The 20097-nt window shown below is 49.4% G+C and overlaps 1 protein-coding gene across 5 annotated transcripts in view; it reads right to left on the bottom strand.

Moving 5' to 3' along the window:
* Positions 1-15940, bottom strand: part of PTPRF (protein tyrosine phosphatase receptor type F) — a 95517-nt gene extending 79577 nt beyond the window's left edge. For 4 of the 5 annotated variants that reach the window (XM_077752038.1, XM_077752041.1, XM_077752040.1 and 1 more), the window contains exon 1: positions 15864-15940. The gene's annotated coding sequence lies outside the window, so the exon portion shown is untranslated. The remainder of the gene's footprint in view (positions 1-15863) is intronic. The other variant, XM_077752039.1, reaches the window with a different exon arrangement.
* Positions 15941-20097: the final 4157 nt, after the last annotated feature.

The raw sequence follows: 20097 nt of genomic DNA, 5'->3' as shown, positions 1-20097 counted from the left end.
CACAGCATAGTATATTCTGACACACACAGACGCTCAGAAGTTGCTGTTTATGGAACAACAACAAAAAAGCAGGTTTTCGAAACTATTTGTGCAGGACAATCCCCATTTAGTAAAAACGCCCGTCTCTTCACTGAATTACTCTTTCAGCACTCCTGAGCATCTACTAGCGTGCTGGGCTTTCTTCCGGGGGCCCCAGCATACAGCCAACAACACAAACTGAGACCCCCCACCTCAGTAGTAAAACTTGTGTCTGAACCCCTCGGGGCACCCCTCCAGTGGAGCCGAGGCCCCGCCCACCTCCACACCTGCCAGCCAACCCTGAGAACTTCCCCTTCGGATCCTCAAATGCACGCTCTCCAGCCTGCCATGCCTCCAACATGTTGCCCACACTCTTTTGCCAAGTACCCCTTAGATCTCAGAGCCAATGGTGCTTTCTCAGGGAGGCCTCCTATGATGTCCCAGACTACATGCCCAGACCTTGCCTAGGAGTTGTGACCGCAACTGTGATGAGTTATTTTCTTATACAATTGCTGCACAGTCACGGAGTCATGACCACAAGCCTGGTGTGTGCTGGCTCAAGTCCGTATCCCCAACGCCCAGCAGACAGCAGGCACGTAGTAGGTACTCCAACCGGATATGCTGAATGGAGTGGATGGATGCATGAATGAGTTCAAAGAAAACACCCCAGCTTCGGAGAACCACGCCGGCAGACGTGCAGCCTTCAAAGAAACTTCAGAAGCAATATTTATTTTTGACTTTCTGCTTCTCTATAATTTTTAAAATGAAGGTGTGCCCCTGGATGCCTCCTCCGCTGGCACATACACAGCCACGCAGCCCATCTCTTCCCTCTAGAACGATGACTGAGCCCCCATCAGCGTGGGCACCCTCCTGGGTGGGGGCTGAATACCCATGCTGTCTCGTTACCACCACACCACAGCTCAGCAACTTGGCACCGCTGGGGCCCACTCAACACAGGATGCACGTCACAGTGGGTTTCTCTTCAGCCTCACGCCTCCACATGCACAGTGACGCCCACGCCACACAGCAGTTACCCCGAGGCTCCTCCCAAAACGGACACTCAGGGATGAGAGTCAGGGAGTGCCCTCATCAGCTCTGAGCCAGCCTCCCGCACCTGGGAATTGTCCTCACTCGAGACTGACTGCCTTTGCCAACATGGGGAATGTCCTTGGAAGGCCCATCATATCTGACTGAGACGGGCCTCGCCAACCTCGTACCATCTCATGCTGACCCTGCAGCACACCCTCTTTCTGGCCTCCACTGTCCCCTGCCCGTGCCAGAACCAAGAGCCCTGGCCCGCAGGAGGGCTGCCCGCCTGCCCCCCCTAGTCCACTGAGTTTCCACAACGTTCCCTGTGACCGCTGCTCCCAGCACACAGGCTGCTGGGCGGGTCTGGCCAGACAAACCAGCTTCCACGTCCCAAACGCAAGGGCCGGTTTGTCTGGGGGCGCCTGCCTTGTGGTACCAGATGTGAGGCTATTGACTCCACTGTTGCTCAGTGACCATGGGACAGAGTCTGGGGCTGAGAATGGGGAGGGTCCCTCAAGCCAGCTGGTGCTAGTGCCATGCCCAAGGTCATGCCAGGACTATGGACCTAAACCGAGGAGGAGTCACACCTCGGAAGAGATGTGTGTCCAAAATGGCCTGGAGGTGGGTCAGAGAACAAACAAAACAGGCTCAGACAAAACTTTGTACTTGGAAAGACCTTAAAGCACACAGAACAGCGCCAGGGCAGGCTTCTGGAACAGCCAGGCCAGCACCTGGTACCACACCAGTCCAAGATCAAACCGGCCTCAAAACAACCTAGACAGGCAATCAGAATTCACCAGCAGCCGCTACCAGAACCACTCCAGACTCACCTTGGCACACACCTAGAGCACAACCACCAGAAACACCCAGAAAGCCAACTAGAAAGCTACGCAGCAAGGGACTGACTGGTACTGAGCCCAAGTCTGGAATCACTGGGAAGGCCGCAGAAGTGGTGAGGTTGGCAGCTATGACCAGCATCAGGTAAGAGGCCTTAGCACCAATGCAGGGCGGGCCCCCCGGAGGGCTGTCGGTCATCTGCCACACCTGGAACCCGGCCTGGCGGCAGGACCAGGAGCAAGCGGAGTATGGAGGAGCGCACACACCGTGGGCCCTTGGAAGCAGCTCCCAGGCAGCCCCTGGGACTGTCCCAGGATCAGTCCCCAGGAGCGGCAGCTAGAACAATGCTGAGGGTCTCGACTCAGGTCATGATCTCAGGTCATGGGACAGCACCGGGTGTGGAGCCTGCTTGGGATTCCCTCACTCCCTCTCTCTACCCCTCCCCGACTTATACGCACGCTTTCTCTCTCCCTCTCTAACTAAATAAAAGAACTTAAAAAAAAAAAGTTTAGGGGCGCCTGGGTGGCTCAGTTGGTTAAGTGTCCGACTTTGGCTCAGGTCATGATCTCACAGTCCGTGGGTTTGAGCTCCAGCTCAGAGCCTGGAGCCTGCTTCAGATTCTGTGTCTCCCTCTCTCTACCCCTTCCCTACTTGCTCTCTGTCTCTGTCTCTTAAAATAAAATAAAGATGTAAAAAAAATTAATTAAAAAAAAGTTTAAAACAATGCTGAGAGGCAAAAACCGCTGTTCTCAAATCTGGAGGTTGGGGGCACATAGAGACTGGTTCATCTGGACCTCAGATGCAGGACCTCATTAGACACCCAGGGCCCAGGTGGGATGGCGGGAATGGGGAACCGAGCATGCTGAGGCCTCTAGTCTTCTCACAGCAGCCCACCAGAAGGTCAAATACACCTGAGCTATACACACGATCCCAGAGACGATGATGAGGGCAGGAAGCTAGGGGCCTGGAGGCTAGGGGCCAGGCACCCTCCTTGCTGAGCTCCCCCAACCTGCAAACCTCAGCTCAGAATTGCAGTTACTTTAGGCGAACAGGTGCCCTAATCTTAACAAGATATTGCTTTATTTATTTTTAAATTTTTTTTTTTAATATTTTTATTAAAAAATTTTTTTTTAATGTTTTTATTTATTTCTAGGAGAGAGAGAGAGAGAGAGAGAGACAGCGTGAGCAGGGGAGGGTCAGAGAGAGAGGGAGTCACAGACTGAAACAGGCTCCAAGCTCTGAGCTGGCAGTCAGCACAGAGCCCGACACGGGGCCTGAACCCATGAACCGCGAGATCATGACCTAAGCGAAAGTCGGACGCTTAACCGACTAAGCCACCCAGGTGCCCCTAAATTTATTTTCATTTTATTTTTAATGTTCATTGATTTTTGAGATAGAGAGAGAGGGTATAGGTGGGGTGAGTAAGGGGTAGAGAGAGAGGGAGACAGAGGATCCAAAGAGGGCTCCACACTGATAGCAGAGAGCCCGATGCGGGGCTCAAACCCATGAACCATGAGAGCATGACCTGATCACGATCGAAGTCGGTTGCATAACCAACTGAGCCACCCAGGTGCCCCTATTTATTTTTTTAAAGTTTTTTTATTTTGAAAAAGAAAGCACAAGCGAGAGTGGGGAACAGGCAGAGAGAGGGAGAGAGAATCGCAAGCAGGCTCCTCACGAACAGTGGGGCTTGAATTCATCAACTGTGAGATCATGAGCAGAGCCAAAAGCAAGAGTCGGACACTGGGGCGCCTGGGTGGCTCAGTTGTTGAGCGTCCGACTTCAGCTCAGGTCGTGATCTCGTGGTTCATGAGTTCAAGCCCTGTGTGGGGCTCTGGGTTGACAGCTTGGAGCCTGGATCCTGCTTCAGGTTCTGTCTCTCTCTCTCTCTGTCTCTCTCTCAAAAATGAATAAAACTTAAAAATTTTTGAAAGAAAAAAAAAAGAGTTGGACACCTAACCACTTAACCGACTGAGGCACCCAGGTGCCCCTTACCAGGTATTGTTTTAAAGGCCACCCCACACCCCAACTTCTGATGGGGGTGGGTTTGCACCACCCCTGTTGACGATTAAACTATTAATGACTGCTAAGACCGTTGAGACACCACTGCTTACTAGATGCCAGGTCCTGTTCTAAGCACTTCCTGCATATTCAACCTTGATCCTCATGACCCCACCATAAGGCATGGACTTGTCTCATGCCCATTTGACAAAGGAGAAAACGGATTCAGAGACGTTAAGCAACTTGCTCAAGGTCACACTGCTACTAAGTGGAGTGGCACCCCAACAGTTTGGCACCCCAACAGTTTGGAACCAGAGCCTGCACAAACCGCTGAGATTGTGAACTCCTGATGAGCCTGCTTCTAGAGAACTCTCCATCCTTCCTCTGGCCCAGATTTCTCTCCCAAACTCGAGATCCTCATACCCAGCCGTCTCCTGGATGTCTCCCCTGGACCTCAAATGCCCCAAGCATCTCAAAGACAAGGGGCCTAACCATGAGCTTGCTATCTGCTTCCCAATTTCCCTCTCCTCTCCAAGTCCCCAGCTCAGTGAACCTGCAGGGCTTTCAGTAAAGGCCTCACCCGGTCACTCCCAAGAACCTGGACCCCTTCCTCTTCCTCTTTCCCACCTCCACATCCAAAAATCATCCTGTCCCCATAAATGCACCTTCTAAATGGCTTCGTGCTACTCCCCTATCTAAGACACCATCACCTCTCACCTGATTTCCTCCTCACTGGGCATCGTGGGTCCATCCACTTCCCATGGCCACAGAATCCTCTTCCGGAAACATCTGATCATAGTACATTCCATTACCCCAAACCAAGCTTTAAATCTTTGGCATCTCCCTTCTGTGCTTTCAAAGTAAAGTCACAGCCACTTAAAACAGGGCATTAAAGGCCCTCTGTGATCTGCTATACCTTAGAATACGTTAAGAGCTTTGAGTCTTTACCCACACTGTCTTTTTCTGCCCAGAATGCTCCTTCTTCAGCTGGAAAACTCCTGTTCATTCCTCAAAACCCACTCCAGATAGCCCCTTTTTGGGCTCTTCCAGGACTCATTTCACCTTGACCCTTGAACTCTCCCCTTGCCTCATATGGAAGCACCAGTCTCTAACCTTGTAACTTCAGCACAGAATTGTAGTTGCTTTAGATGAGCTGATGCTGAGCTCAACCACAGCAGGTCCTAAGTGGCAGGCTGCCTCTTCTACAAAGCTGCTAGTGCCATAGGAAGCAGGGCCGCCTGGCTGAAAGTGCCTAGCCCAGTGTCTGGCACACAGTCAGCAATCAATAAGAGGTTAGTGAATTGCTCTGCACTCCCATGCTGCAATCGGTTCCCCCAGGGACCATGAGCTTCTCAAGGGCAGAGCCCTGGCTGCAAGCTTGGCCCAAGCACACAGCAGTGCCAGTCACTGGAGAAGGGACTGCCCCTGCTGATTAGGCACTGCCACACATCTCTCTCGATTCTCACAACAGCCCTGGGACCCAGTCAAGGTTGGATGAGGTGTCCCATTTCACAGGGGGGTAAACTGAGACCCGGGAAGGAACAAGCTAGAAAGTGGAGAAACTGTGACGCGTCTCAGCCCCTATCAAAGAGCTGTGGGGCCCACTTCCTATTGACTGAGGGTCCTCAACACTGACCTCCCAGTTAGAGCTGGCGGGAGAGCATATAGACAGACCACAAATTGCCAGGGCCAGCATTTTGCTGCATATCAATACAATTCCCAAGGAAAGCTTTTCAGTCCTCTACTCTTACTGCAGCCACCCCCCTCCAACTGCTCCACCAGCCCCTCAAATCAACACCCCTCAACACCCCCCCCCTCGGGGCTCACAGTGTGAACAAAACTGAACAGAGGGGAGGTCAAGAGCTACAGGGCAAAGAGCAAGGAGGCAGGAAGGAATAATATTAAAACAATGCGCTCATTAAAGGAAAAAAGGGAAGAGGAAGAACAAATGGAAAAGAAAACAAAACTACAGACACATTTCAAATAATAAGGGGTAAACTGAGTCAGCCCAAAGGTGCAAGAAAGCGTGTGCAGGAGAGTGCAAAAGACTGTGGGCGCACATGCACACACATGGTTTCTGGAGATGTGCAAGGGGTGCTGCGAGGGCACAAGCAAACACAGAGTGGTGCACGGCCATACAAGCACAGTAGATGTCGGAGCTCTGGGTGCCATGCAGGCCTGGGTGTGCAAGTGTGAGGGCAAGAAGGTAAGTGGATGTGTGCGTGGGGGAGGGGGTGAGTTGAGTGTGGGAATGAAGGTAGGGGTGTGTGTGTGTGGCCTGTGCCTGGGGCTGCGGATGTTGGGGGCCGTGCCTGGGGAGTTACACCTTCTCTTTCTTGAAGCCTTAGGCTCATTCATATAATTAGTGAAAAACAGGGATTTTCTTGCTCCCTGAAGCAAGAGTTAATAAGGCACCAAGCATAGAATTTTCTAAGATTTCCTCTCAGAACCCTCCTCTGGATCCCATCAGATCTCTGATGCCTCCCAAAGGATCTCTCAGCAGGTCCCTTCCCTTCCCAGGGGATCCCTCACCATTTGAGGATCCTCCAAAAGATCCTCCTGACTCTTTTTCTAGGCCTCCCACCCCAGTGCACTTCCCAGGATTTTCTGGCCAGATTCCGCACCAGGTCACTCTGGATCCCTGCCCTTGTCTATTCAGGAGCCAAAGTGGAGCCTTCAACACTAACACTCAGCAGCCCAGCCTCCCAAGCTCCGCCTGGCTGCCCCCAGGGGAATCCAGTGAATCCCCTCCTGCTGGCGGCCTCCCAGCTCAGGTACAGAGCTCCTACCCCCCAACCTGCTCCAACTTGGGGGGGGGTGCCCCGCACTGCGGGGGGTGGGAATGTTGAAATGGGGAGAAAGGCTAGCCCCTCCCCCACCCTGGATTGGAAAAACCAGAGAGGCAGCATTCCAGAGAAATGGGGAGGGGGCTAGCTAGCAGAGGGCACACAGATTATGGTCAGTGGGAGACAGATACACCAATAGGAGACGAGAGAGAGAGAGAGAGAGAGAGAGAGAGAGAGAGAGAGAGACTCGGAGATGGGGGAGGGAGCACAGAGAGCCCTGGGGAGAAAAAACAGAGAGACCCGGGGAGAGGGAACAGAGATCCGGAGCGGGAGAACAGAGAGACCCGAGGAGAGAGAACAGAGAGACCCGGGGAGAGAGAACGGAGAGACCCGGGGAGGGAGCCACAGACAGCAGAAGAGACCCTGGGGCTGCGGGGGGTGAGACTGGGAGGCAGTGACACAGGGAGACAGAGATTCAGAGACACTGAAGGGCACTGAGACCAAGCAAGGCACGGAGGAAAACAGAAAGCAGCTGAGACGGAAACGTGGGCACAGGGATGAGGACCGGGACACACCAGGACGAGACAGGACGGGACGGGACGCGGGGCGGCGACTGAGTGAACTTTCCGGAGCCGGTCCGAGTGGACACGTCCTCACGGGACAGGTCGCTCTGGGGCCTTCGGGTCGTAGCACCAGGGTGGGGGTGGGCACAGTCCGCCCGGGCCTCTTCCCTGCCCACGCCGGCNCCCTGCCGTGCGCGTCCCCGGCGCCGCCCCTCCCCTCGTGCACTCTCGCTCGTAGAGCGGTGGAGCCGCGTAGGCCCAGCGAGGCCACAACCCAACCCTGAGTCTGAACCGGCTGGAACTCCAGTATTGGACCAGAACCTCAGTTATGAGCGTGGACAGACCTAAACTCCCGTTCGAAGTCCATATCCTATTAGTGACTCCCAGTCCTTTATGTGAACCTGATACTTCTCTAGGACCCCATTTCCTCCCTATACAAATATGCACCTGATAGTGAGCCCAGACCCATCTCCAAATTCAATATTGAGTCCAGACTCCTAAATCTGCCCCCACATTGGCACAAGTAGTAATTTTAATCTACACCCCTATATTGGCCCCAAATACCAGTTCTGACTCTAAACCCCTCTATCACTTCTACCTACCTAAGCTTGATAGTGATACCAGCACTAACTCTAGTCCTTAAATGGACTCCAGTACTAATACCGAACCCCAGATCCCTATATTAACCCTAAAGTCCAACAGTCATCTCGGGCCCCAGTACTCTTCTGAACCCCAAAACTTACATAAAACTCCAACACTGCACTCCCAGTCTCTGGTCAACACCAATACTTTCTAAATTGAGATTCCCAACTCCACAATAGGACTGGGTCATCAGAAAAGAACCCTACCACAGAGACTGACCTTAAACCCCACAAATCCTAGCAACTTAGGACCCTAACTTGCCCCAACTGTAATATATCTTGGAATGCAAGATTCGTAAGACTAGCTTTGTAGAAACTGCGCACAAATCTTCATCCCCATGCTTGCCCTCCACTTATCTGACCTGATGTCAACCCCAGTTCCAACGGTGAACCTGAATCAAGTCTTTCATTGGCTCCTGAGTTCAGGACTTGATAATGTTCCTCAAACCTGATTTTTAAAAAACCTTAGTATTGAGTTTCTGACTCCTCATACCAATACCAAACTCAAATGCTGGCCTTATACATTTCTGGGTTAAACCCATAAATTACCTGAAGAGTTAATTCCAAGCCTTAACTCAGAGGGAGACTTGGTGGGCTCAAAACCAAGAGCCACACACACTGACTCCAAACTCCCCCACACCCCCTCGCCCTCCATCAGCTCCAGACCCACCCTCCCAGTCCATACCACCACCATTTAAGAATCAGCCGCACAACCTCCTCCATCCCTGGGAGAGATGAGAACCTGCCCCTATTGCCTGAGGTCAGTTGAGGACCCCTATGAGGTTTCTCATCTTCTACGGGTCTCCCTGATACCTTTGTGAGTTTGGAGGTCAAGTGAGAAATAAGCAAGCTTGGGGATTGCTGAGGCACCTGGATTCAGGCATCACAGCATTAACGTTCAGGGCAGGTATGGAAGAGGGGTTTAGAAATCTGGGCTGAGGGGTCAAGTTCTGGTTTATCCTGTAATTCACTGCCTGCTTTTGCCCAGGATTTGGATTCAGAAACAGTACGTGTGCGCCCCCTGGTGTGTGAGAAAGGGATGGACTGGCTCTGGTGATTGTGGGCAAACAGATCCAGATGACAAATGGATGAAAAATGAGTATTCCCAACTCAGTGGTTTTTTTACCCATTGGTAATTTTGGTACCCTGTGGAGGAAGTGTTGTAAGTTTTACGTATCTTTAGACATTTTGCTTGGTTTTCTAAGTTTGAAACCAGTTTAGCTTCTTGTTTTTGTTTTCTGAATTTAAAAAGTATACTTTTTAGCCAGTTATGCCTCCTCTCGGCTGACTTATGAACAGTCCTTCCCCTTGGCTTCAATGACCTACACCTTCCTCAAAGGCCTATTCCCTTCCTCAATCTCCTTTACCATCTCCTGCTTTTCCCAAGGTCTATCCTTTTTAAAAAAAAATTTTTTTTTAATGTTTATTTATTTTTGAGGGAGAGAGAGAAAGACAAAGCATGAGCAAGGGAAGGGCAGAATCCGAAGCAGGCGCCAGGCTCTGAGCTGTCAGCACAGAGCCTGACGTGGGGCTCGAACCCACGAACCGTGAGATCATGACCTGAGCCAAAGTCGGATGCTTAACTGACTGAGCCACCCAGGCGCCTCTAAAATTTTTTTTAATGTTTATTTATTTTTGAGGGAGAGAGAGAAAGACAAAGCATGAGCAAGGGAAGGGCAGAATCCGAAGCAGGCGCCAGGCTCTGAGCTGTCAGCACAGAGCCCGATGCTGGACTTTTTTTTTTTTAAACGCTTTTTTAACGTTTTTATTTATTTCTGAGAGAAAGAGAGACAGCATGAGAAGGGGGAGGTCAGAGAGAGAGGGAGACACAGAATCCGAAGTAGGCTTCAGTCTCTGAGCTGTCAGCACAGAGCCTGATGCGGGGCTCAAACCCACGAACAGTGAGATCATGACCTGAGCCAAAGTTGGACACCTAACCGACTGAGCCACCCAGGCGCCCCTCGATGCTAGTCTTGAACTCACCAACCATGAGATCATGACCTGAGCCAAAGCCGGAAGCTTAACCAACTGAGCCACCCAGGCGCCCCTCCCAAGGTCTATTCCTAGGCCACCCTTCCTCCCTCTCTGCTCCTTCTCCCTGGACTATCTTGATCACCGCCAACTCTATGCCGATGATTTCCAAATCTATCTCCAGTTTGGGCCTCTCTGAACTCAGTCCGCATATAGCCAAGAACTTGCTCCATACCACTCCCTGGATGTTCCTCAGGTTAACTGAATTCACTCTCTCCCACCACAGATCTACTGGCCACCAGATCCCCCTCTCAGGCCATGGAATCCTTCATTCCGTCACTGGGTTAGAGGCACAGACACTTTCTCTCCTGCATCCCTATCCAATCAGTCACCAGGCCTAAAGCCTTGCAAACAGAAAGGGACTAGAGGCTTTCTATGCAGCTCTGTAAGGGCCATACGGGAGGGTGCAGGAGGAGAGCGAGAAAGATGAGGAAAGGGGAGGGGAGGGGCTGCAGGAGAGAAGAGTTTCTGATTTGAGGGTTTTGGTCCATACAAAACCATACAAATCTCTTGCATATAGTAAAAATATAACAGCCCTTAAGCCTTGCTCTCTCTTTTGTTTAATATTTAATTTCTTAAATGATTATTTTTGAGAGAGCCTGAGCAAGGGAGGGTCAGAGAAAGAGGGAGGCAGAGACTCTGAAGCAGGCTGCTCACCATCAGTGCAAAGCACAATGTGGGGCTCAAACCCACACCGTGAAATTGTGACCTGAGCTGAAGTCAGATACTCAACCGACTGAGCCACCCAGGTACCCCAAGTCTTGCTCTTTCCTAAGTGAGTACCTTGGAACTTGTTTATAGCCATTGCTTCCTCCAGAAAGCCATTTTTTATGTTTAGTTATTTATTTTGAGAGAGAAGGAGAGTGAAGGGGGAGGGGCAGAGAGAGAGGGAGAGAGAGAGAGCATCCCGAGTAGGCTCCATGCTGATAGCATCCAGAGCCCCATGCAGGGCTCAAACTCATGAACCATGAGCTCATGTCCTGAGACAAAATCAAGAGTTGGATGGATGCTTAACTGTCTGAGCCACCCAGGTGCCCCAACTTTTTTTTTTTAACATTCATTTATTTTTGGAGAGAGAGAGAGCCAGAGAGGAGCAGAGAGAGAGGGAGACAGAGGATCTGAAGCAGGCTCTGTGCTGACAGCAGAGAGCCCAATGTGGGACTCAAACTCATGAACCGTGGTGAGGTCATGACTTGAGCCAAAGTTGTACCCTTAACTGACTGACCCACCCAGGTGCCCCTAAAAAGCCATTCTTAACCCCCGGCTGGGTTGAGGACTGGCTCGCTGAAGCACTAAGCTCTAGATATCACCACCCTACAGCCTGTGGGTCCCTTGCAGGCAGAAGGGATGAGACTGTATTGTCCACTGCCATGTCCCTGTGTTTAGCACGTGGGTCTGACACACAAGAGGCGCTCAATACATGCTTGTCATAGGAATGAAAAGGTAAATTTGCCTTTCTTGTGCTCAGGGATGCATCAGACACAAATGACTAGGGAGGGAAAAGCTCCCTGACCAGGCCTCAAGCTCACCCTTACCTGGGACCCCTGGCGGCCCAGCATGTGCTGAAGAGGGGCTTATGATGTTTGCTGACCTGCCCACCTACTAGCCTGGGCCTCACTAGGTCTAAAGCTCTGGCAGGCCAGTTCCCCTCTGCCCAGCACAGCCTGGTCTGTGACCACAATGCTTGGAAGGTAGGTGGGCAAGGGCCCCTCACACCCCTGTGGTGTGAATCCGGACCCCTGCTCATCCATCTTTCAGTACCACGTGGGGTCAAGTGTTGGCTGAGGCAGGGCACGAGAATGCCTACGTGCAGCTTGCCTGGGCCTCACATGAAACTGGACACGAGGCAAAGGTAGAGAGAGCAGAGGCCCAGGCCCCAGGGCCACACAGACAAGAGCTCAGGTGGCTCGGCCTGTTAGTGCATGACAGCTATGGAAGGAGAGGAGCCAAGGCTCTGTCCAGACTGCCAAACTCGGAGCACTGGGTCCATCTGGGACTGACCTGCCGCCCTACTCCTGGGCCTGGCGGGGAGGGACGTCCTTGCGCTCATCGGTGAAGGCCGAGTAGTACCACGTGGTAGTTCTGTGTCTGCTGTGTTTCAGCCCCAGGGTGCAGGGTGAGGGGAAGCCAGATGTCAGCTCCCACTCACTGTTCACCCTTTGTCCAGGTCCTGGGCCCACTGGACATGCTCTTCAAACTCAGGACGTAAATACGTCTCTGAGTCGGTCTAAATCAAATTGAATTCAGCTTGAGTCCCTACCCAGCATATCAGCAAGATGTCCATTTCACTCACAGCTCTCCTTCACCCCCCTCCAGTTATTCAAGAATTCCAGGGACTGTATAACCCCCAAAACGGTAAGTCTGTGCTCCATGGCTTTGCAGGGAAAGGCTAAGGTCTTTTTTTTTTTTTAATGTTTATTTATTTATTTTGAGAGAAAGAGCAAGCACAAGCTGGGGGAGGGGTAGAGAGAGAGAGGGAGAGAGAGAGAGAGAGAGAGAGAGAGAGAATCCCAGGCAGGGTCCATGCTCAGCACATAGCCTGATGTGGGGATCGATCCCATGAGCCCTGAAATGATGACCTGAGCCGAAATCAAGAGCAGGACGCTTAACCCACTGAGCCACCCAGGTGCCTAAGGCTGAAGTCTTTTTGAAGCCATTGATGTTGTTGTAGACTGGCTGTCACTGCCACGAGGCTCCCGCTAGTGGGCCCTGTCTGCAGAGCCTTGCTTGTCCTGCCTGGGCCTTGGTAAGGGGGCCCCCACTCCCTCCATCCAGGCCCTTTCAAGAGGGCCTCTCCTTGAGGGCCACAAAATTGCAGCCTTGAGCTCTTGGCATTTGGGGTGCTACCCAGGCACTTTCCTGGAAGTTGGGTCAGAGTGGGCTGGCCCCTGGCCCTATCCTCTGTGCTGGCCAATCAGTACCCTGAGATACCTGGTGTCCTCCCTTTTAGCCAATCAGAAAGAGTTTAGTTTAGACTCCAGAACTGCAAAGCAGTCTGTTTACCCTCTCAGGTGTGGGGTGGGAGAAAAAAGGTGGAGGTCTCAAGTACAAAGGCCTGGCTAATGCCTTTCATTCCTTCCTGATGAGTCACTCTAAGGGGGGGAAATAAGCCAGGGGTTCATTTTTCAATAGAACACTCTGCTGAGGACTTCACCTTAAGCTTCTCTGAGGAAATGGAAGCCACCAAAGGAGGATTCCGTCATCCCCCTTCAACCACTACCAAGTCCATAGACTCAACCACTTCTACTACTTCCTCTCTGTCCCCCTCCTGGTTCCAAGGAGGCTGTCCCCCCCACAGCGGAGGCTGACCCCCACCTATGTGCAGGATTCTTTTACTCCTCCAGGACTTTGTTCGTCTCCCCTCACCCCCACCGCCATATTTTTTACCTTGTCATTTCCACCTGCTTGCAGTCAAGCTTAGGTCTCTCCCATCCTAAGGAAAATTCCTTCCTTTGACCCCACACTCCTTAGAGGGGAGACATTGAGCATTTCTCTGGTCCCCTTCACAGCAAGCCCGAGAGCTGTTTATACATGAAGCTTCCACTCTTTGGTCTCATGCGCACACTCAGCCCATTGCAACCTCACTTTGGGACCAACACTCAACGGCAATTGCTCTTGACATAATGACTATTCACCTCCATTTTGCAAAACCCAATGGCCCTGACTCAGTTTTCAGCTCAGTGGCCTTTGCTACATTCTGCCATCTACCTGAGTCACTTCAGTACAAGTGCAGACAGGCCAGCTCCTCAACCTCATCACAACGGCCATCTTCTACAGGCCATTTAGGTCACCCATTTTTTTTTTTTTAAAGATTTTATTTTTACATAATCTCCACACCCAACATGGGGCTCAAACTCACAACTCCAAGATCAAGAGTCTCATGTTCTACCAACTGAGCCAGCCAGGTGCCCCAGGCCACCCATTCTTCCTGGGTCTCGTCCCCATCTCTGACCACACCTCCAGGGCTTCCACCTTGTTCTTATGACTTCGAGATAGCTATTTGGTCTCATTAGACCACCATCCTTTTTGACCTTTTAGTGTTCTCCTAACACATCAGTTCTCTCCTTGTTTCACTTTTTTTCTTGGCCCACTTAGATGCCAAGGTCACACATTTTAATAACACATGCCAATACCCCAAGCCTTTTGCCTCTTTGCTTTTGATTGTATGTGTTGGGCACAACCCCAGCTCTGATGAACGCTCCTATCTGCCGCCGCCTTCTTCTTCTTCTTCTTCTTCTTCTTCTTCTTCTTCTTCTTCTTCTTCTTCTTCTTCTTCTTCTTCTTTAAGATTTTATTTTTAAGTAATCTCCACACTCAACACAGGGCCTGAACTCACAACCCTGAAATCAAGAGTCACATGTTCTACTGACTGAGCCAGCCAGGTGCCCCTCCTATGTGCTGTGCAGCCCTCTTGTGCTGTGCTCAGACAGCCAAGTGACTCCACAGGTCATCTCGATGTTCCCATAAATCATAGGTACTGACTGTATGTTGGCCCTCGGCATGTGTCTCCACCTGTGCTCTGTGACGGCTACTTCCAGCCTTCCCCTTCCTCTTTAAGTCTCCCTCCAGCCCATTTCCTCCTCCATGACAGATGTGATGGTGCTGTGCTGCTCCTTGACAGAGAGAATTAAAGCCACCAGACCAGAACTCTACTCCTCCACCCCTGTCTCCATCCACACCCCACATCTCCCTAACAGCTGTCCTCTCCCCTGCTGCACTAGAGAAAGCCCCCCTCCTCTTACCTCAGGCTAGTTCTGCCCATCTTTGACTCCATAGGCCCCCCTCCTCTGAGAACCCTCCCAACTAGATCCTTTCTATCAACCTGCCCCCTGCAACCTCCACCAGCTCCCTTCCCCACTGCTGGCCATTATGGGTTGCTATTCACTTCAGCATCCAATCAAATTTGACTTTCACCTCCCACAGTTCCCCCCAAACACTATACTTGACATATGACCTCCGTGTCTCAAACTAGATAAACTTTTTAATTTTATTTTTTCAGAATTCATCTTACTAAATTTCTTGATTACATCATTCTTAAAAAACACATTAGCTTCTTTGACTCCCTGGACACTGTAGTCTCCTGGTTTATCTCTTAACTCTTTGATCTCCTCCTCAGGCTTCTTTGCAGGGTCACCCTCCCCAACTAAATGCTCTTGTTCCTCAAGGCTGATTCCCAGGCCCTTCCCCCCTCTCACTGTGGACTCTCCCTGGCGGTCTCACTCATGCCTACAGCTTCGATTACCACGCACCTGCTGACAATTCACACCTTCATGTCTCCAGCCCGGGGAACCTCCTGTCTAAGCTCCTGACCAGCAGGCATCTGGCCCACTACCTAGTCAACATCTCCACCTTAATGTCTTAAAGGCACCCATCCCCAGCATGTCCAAGATTTAACTTGTGACCCTTGCTCTCTCACCTCTCCGATGTTCTCTCAGTAAATAGCACCATTGTCCACCAAACAGGCAAGCCAGAGTCCTAGGAGCCACCACCAAATCCTGCCAATTTTACCTCCAAAGGAGCTCTCTAACCTCCCTTCTTCTCTTCATCTCTACAGATATTTCACTGGTCCCAACTACCACTGAGTCTTGTCTGGATTCCTACAGTGGTTCCTAACTGATCTCACTACACCTGCCCTGCCCTTCTCCAGTCTTACCCATGTCACTCCCATTTTAAGACCTTCTAGGGGCGCCTGGGTGGCTCAGTCGGTTAAGCGCCCGACTTCAGCTCAGATCATGATCTCATAGTTCATGGGTTCAAGCCCCGCATCGGGCTCTGTGCTGACGGCTAGCTCATAGCCTGGAGCCTATTTCGGATTCTGTGTCTCCCTCTCTCTCTGACCCTCCCCTGCTCATGCTGTCTTTCTCTCTCAGAAATAAAAAACAAAACAAAACAAAACAAAAGACCTAATGGCTTCCCATTGCTCCTGGGATTAAAAAAAAAAAAAAGCAGCTTCTTACCTTGTATCATCGCTCTCCTCTTGCCTACGGCTCAGTCTCATCCAGGATCACCCTCCCTCTTGTTCAGCTCCCTCCAGCTGTGCTGGCTTCCTTCCAATTCCTCAAACACACAGGTACACCCCACCCCCAACCACCAGTCCATTCTTTCTAGACAATTTCCCCACCCACCTTTTTTACCTTTTAGCTCATCTTTAGCCTTCCCTGACCCTTAGCCTAGGTCAGAGTTGTTTGTTAGACATTCTTACAGAGCCCTGTTTCTTCCACCAATAATGATGCATATATATCTGTCTGGCACCCCAGCTCTGTGTGGAAGGTGGATGGAGTCCATGGGCATCTCAAGCAATGTGGGCAATGGGATTCAGAAGTGTGGTGAGAGCTTCTAGTGAGAGCCCTATGTGTATATAGCAAACACCTCCAGGTTTCCAGGGACTCCCCACGTGCTGCCAGTGCCACCAATGCCATGGGCTGGACTGGCCCCCGTCAAGACAGACCAGGTGCTGGGGGCAGCCTGAGATCTGGAGATATACACACCTGGTCTGAATTACACCCGTGGCACTACGAGCCCTGTGGTCTTGAACAAATTACTTCTCTCAGCCTCAGTTTCCTCTTCTGTAAAAAGGGCATGCTACTTACTTTGCCAGCATTGTAAGAGTGACATGAAATTGTGTTATTTATAAAGAGCTTCACCAGAGCTTCACATCACAGGTTCTTGAAAATAGAAGCCATTTGATGATTATTAAAATTAGCATAATCAAGCCTCTAATAGCACCAGTTTGGAGAACTATTTAAAAGCTAATCCCACTGGGCCCTATATCCTGGTAATCCTCAACCACTATCTGAATGAGAGCTGGCTTCATCCTCCATCAATCTTCTGCATTTCCTCTCCCCTGATCCAACTCCCCACTGCTCCCTCCCCAACCTTCCCTGGAGGCCTCCAGAAGCCCTCAGTCTCTTCAGAGGTCCTTCCTCTAATTCCTGCCTGAGGACCCAGCAACAGTCTCCAGGGCAGCTGTCATTCTCTATGGCTACAGAGTGAGGAGGCAGGGGTAGAACCTTCCTCATTTTCAAAAGCCACTCCCAGATCATTATTCCTTCAGCCTCATGGAAAAATCCCTGCTCATTTAAGTCTCATGCCATCTGGCTCTTGCAATTCATTCATTCAACCAAGATTTATTGAGTGCTTTTTCCTCTTTCTCTCCCCTATCTTTCAGAAAGTATTTTGGTGACTTAGAAAAAACATGTAATATAAGATGCCTAGGACCTAGTAAGATCTATATTTGTGAATACATGAATACATCTAGGAATATTATATAGAGGTTGTCCTCTCCCCAGTACCAGCTTCAGAAGGGGGTTTCAACTAACACAGAAAAGTGGAAGACTTAGTCTTAGACGTCCCTTGAGCTGTTCAATTGGTAGCTCATCTGCCATTTTAAATGTTCTTCTATGTTCTAAAGGGGATCACATCTCATAATGTTTGTCACCATCTGGAGCTTAGGATATAGATACCTCAAGAAAATGTCGCTCTCTCCCCATGAACCCCAGCAAAGAGGTGGGGGTAAAGCAGGACCCCTGCCCCATTCACCACACCACCTTTATATTCTCCCCAAGACCATCATATGAGGCTGGGCTGCCATCTGTGACTTGCTTTAATGAAGGGCAGGGCACCTTAAAGGAGCAATTATGATGCAGAAAGAAAAAATTACAGCTGGAGAATCAGTAAGACTTTCCGAGAGACCAAAGGAAAAAGTATCTCAAAATTCAAATGTTAACTTTACTCTCCTGTCCTCTATTATACTTCCTTCATCCTTCCTCAACTCCCCCTTCCAAGCCACTTTCAGAAAATCCTTTCCTTCTTGGCCACATGGAGGGGCGTCTATCTCTCTGGCTCCCTTCCCTTTTCCCATTCAGTTTCCCAAGTCAAGATAACCAGGAGTCACATCTGCAGCTTTATTAAGTTGGTTAGTAACATTCACACTGACACTTCTTTCCAAAGATCATGCATGTGGGAAGGGTGTTGGCATTCTACATTCCCTCTTTCAAGGTGGGTTTATTTTCTTTGAGGGCTTTCTTTTCGATATTCCATGTCCATATTGGTTTCCTTAAATGTTGTACTTGCTAAACAAATACATTGATACCCATAGCTCAAAGACAGATGTAACTTCTTATTCTAAAGCCATATTGAGAAAGGAAATAATTCCTTAACTACCTCATAATTAGCAGTGTGTCTTCCCTTTTCCCTGGGAATCAGTAAATCCGATTATTGTGGCAAGGGTAGAATGTTTGCTCCTTTCTTGATCCCCTTTGGGATTTGTTTGAATAAGAATATGGTCATAGTCCCTTTAATGACTTCTCAATGATTTTCACAAGAGAGGCTTTGATGGCTTGATTTTAGGAAGCCTCAATTACATTCTTGCCAAGAGCTAATATCAATTTGGGGAAAGAGAAAGGGGATGACCTATTCTTCCAGTTAAATAAAATTAAGAGTAAGTGTATGAAGAAACTGAGAGAAAAAAAAACAAACCCCAAAACAGTGATCAAGACAGTGTGATACTGGCATAAAATATACAAATCAATGGAACAGAATAGAGAGTCCCAAAATAAGCCCTTATTACATTTACGGTCAGTTGATTTTGACAGAGGTGCCAAGGCAGTGTGATGTAGTCTTTTCCACAAATGGTTCTGGGGCAATTGGATATCCACATGCAAAAATATTAATTTAGTCTCTTATCTCATGCCATACTCAAAACTTAACTCAAAATGGGTCACAGATCTAATTGTAGGAGCTAAAGCTGTTACACTATTAGAAGTAAACATAGGAGGTGCCTGGGTTGGCGCCCAACATTGATTTCAGCTCAGGCCTTGATCTCAGGGTCATGAGTTCAAGCCTTGTGTTAGGCCCCGCATTGGGCTCCGACCTGGGCACGAAGCCTACTTAAAAAACAAAATGACATAAAAAGAAGAAAACATAGGAGTACGTTTTTGTGATCTTGGTCTAGGAAGAGTTCTTAGGTATGACACCAAAAGCACAAGTAATAGAAGAAAAAATGATATATCAGACTTCATGAAAATTAAAAACTTTTCATTTCAAAAAACCCCAGTAAGAAAGTGAAAACAAGGTTCAGACTAGGAGAAAATATCCATAAAACTTAGGTCTGATAAAATGTTTGTATCCAGAATATACCACTCAATAATTAGAAGACTAATAACTATATTTAAAAATGGGCAAAGGAAATGAATAGACATTTTGCCAAAGAAGATATATGAATGGCCGATAAGCGTGTGAAAAGACTCTCACCGTTAGTTGTTAGGGACATATAGATTAAAACCACAGTGAGAGAGGCGCCTGGGTGGCTCAGTCAGTTAAGTGTCCGACTTCGGCTCAGGTTATGATCTCACAATCCATGGGTTTGAGCCCTGCATAGGGCTCTGTGCTGACAGCTCAGAGCCTGGAGCCTGCTTCAGATTCTGTGTCTGCTTCTCTTTCTACCCTTCCTCCGCTCACTCTCTGTCTCTCTCTCTCAAAATAAAATAAAGACATTAAAAAAAGCCCACAATGAGATACCACCACGCGCCCACTAAGATGGTATAATAAAAGAGACAGGCAGTAACAAGTGTTGATGAGGAGGCTTCATACACTGCTGGTGGGAAGAGACACGATGCAGCACGTGGCACCAGTTTGGCAGATTCTTAACCTAAATTTACCATGTAACCCAGCAATTCTACTTGTAGGTACCTGCTTGGGAGAAAAGAAAAACATGTCTATAGAAAGACTTCTGTATGAAAGTCCATGGTAGCAGTATTCTCAATGGCCAAAAAAACAGAAACAACTCAACTGTTTATCAACTGGTGGATGGATAAACAAAATGTAGTGTCTATGTACTGCAGAATACTATTTGGCAATAAAAAGGATAGATTCTGTGGATGAACTTCAAAAACATGCTCAGTGAAAGAAGCCAAACACAAAAAAATCACATATGATACAATTCCATTTATAGAAAATACCCAGAAAAAGCACATCTACAGAAACAGAAAGTAGATTAGTGGTTGGATGTGGGAACATGGAGCGACTAGAAATGAGCACAAGGATTCTGTTTGGGGCGATGGAAATGTGTGTGGGATAGTTGCACAACTCAGTAAATGTATTAAAAATCACTGAAGGTTGCGCTAGAAACAAAACAGACAAGTAAAAACAACAGCGAGGTAGGAAAGAGAAAATGGAAGCTAAGGGCAATGC

The sequence above is a fragment of the Crocuta crocuta genome, unplaced genomic scaffold (genome assembly GCF_008692635.1).
Source record: "Crocuta crocuta isolate KB4526 unplaced genomic scaffold, BGI_CrCroc_1.0 scaffold367, whole genome shotgun sequence".
Taxonomy (NCBI): Eukaryota; Metazoa; Chordata; class Mammalia; order Carnivora; family Hyaenidae; genus Crocuta; species Crocuta crocuta.
This window is presented reverse-complemented; position numbering and strand designations above follow the sequence as displayed.